This window comes from Anomalospiza imberbis, chromosome 8 (genome assembly GCF_031753505.1).
Source record: "Anomalospiza imberbis isolate Cuckoo-Finch-1a 21T00152 chromosome 8, ASM3175350v1, whole genome shotgun sequence".
NCBI classification, from domain to species: Eukaryota; Metazoa; Chordata; class Aves; order Passeriformes; family Viduidae; genus Anomalospiza; species Anomalospiza imberbis.
In genome coordinates this window covers 13,127,941-13,129,238 of record NC_089688.1, presented here as the reverse complement: position 1 = coordinate 13,129,238, position 1,298 = coordinate 13,127,941, and positions in this window count along the sequence as shown.

Sequence of the window (1,298 nt, the reverse complement as noted above, 5' to 3'; positions counted from 1 at the left end):
TTAGAGCCATGAGTGGTCAGAGATTGCTTTCTCTGTAGTGATGCGAAGAAATTTTTTTGTACCAAAGCAGTATGTGCAGCATTTTGAGACATCTTGCAGGGGAAAACACTCTGTATTTGAGGTGAAAAATTAACTCCATGTAAAAGAGTTGCAATTATTACTGAATGAAGACCTTAAAATAGGCAAGCTGGAGTTTAACAGAACTGAGCAAGAGACGAACATTCTTAAAATGCAAGTATTTGATATTGAGGACAATGTTGGATGCTATGGGGACTGAAATTCAGGAGAGCAGTTACTTGGGAAGATGTCCCCACTATCCCAGGCAGGAGCTTACCAGAAGCCCTGCATTTACCAGGAGAGGGCTTTGTCTGGGACTTTGCTGCTCAGCAGAACTGACAGCATGACAAAGATCTCCTTTTTGGATGTGGTCTTCATGGACCCGTGTTGTGAGATGACACCTGAGTTTCACAGACATGAGCTCCAACAAAGGTCAGAAAACAGATCTCTGTGTTGGTTCTTCAATTTCCACTGTGAAGTTATAATGTTGTGACAATGCAATCTCCAATGTTACTTCTTGTTTTAAATAACAGGCTCAGATGTCAAGGGAGTAATGTAGAAACTGAATAGGAATCTGAGGTTCTGAAAAATATATTTTGAAATCAGTCTTAACTAGCACTGTGATTAACAGCTTTCTGGGGAAGTACTGACCAGGGTTTGAAACCTGTAATTTAACAAAGTGGAGAGGAGTTGGGGGAGAAATTGCTCAACCAATTTGTAAAAGTAAGCTATGCAGCATAAATAATGTATAATTAATATGCATCATTCTGAAATAGAAAGCTTGCAATCTTTCCTCTTACACAATGTAGAAAAGAAGACCTACACATTTTTTCACAGTATACGTGTGTGGCTCTATGTAAATAACATCCTTTGAAATATAATAACACTTATTAATGAATGGTTATATAAAATATGGCCTTATGATGCCAATCCAAAAAACTATACTGCTAAACACGTAAAAAAAAAATCATATAATTCAAGGGTGTACTGATTCAAAGAAGTTGGCCAGAGAATTAAGATGATTAGCTTTTCAAGCTATTGTTCAAGCTATCATATCAATATGAAATAAACATTTAAAAAAATCTCAGCTGTTATTAACTTAAATTAGCTCCAACCATATACTGAATATGTAAGCAACATAGGTGAAAATTAATCTCATCAAATATAAGCCATTTAAAATTAGCCAGGTACTGTAAGACTATTGCTATGAGTTGCTCTCAGACCACAAACAGGTACATGAA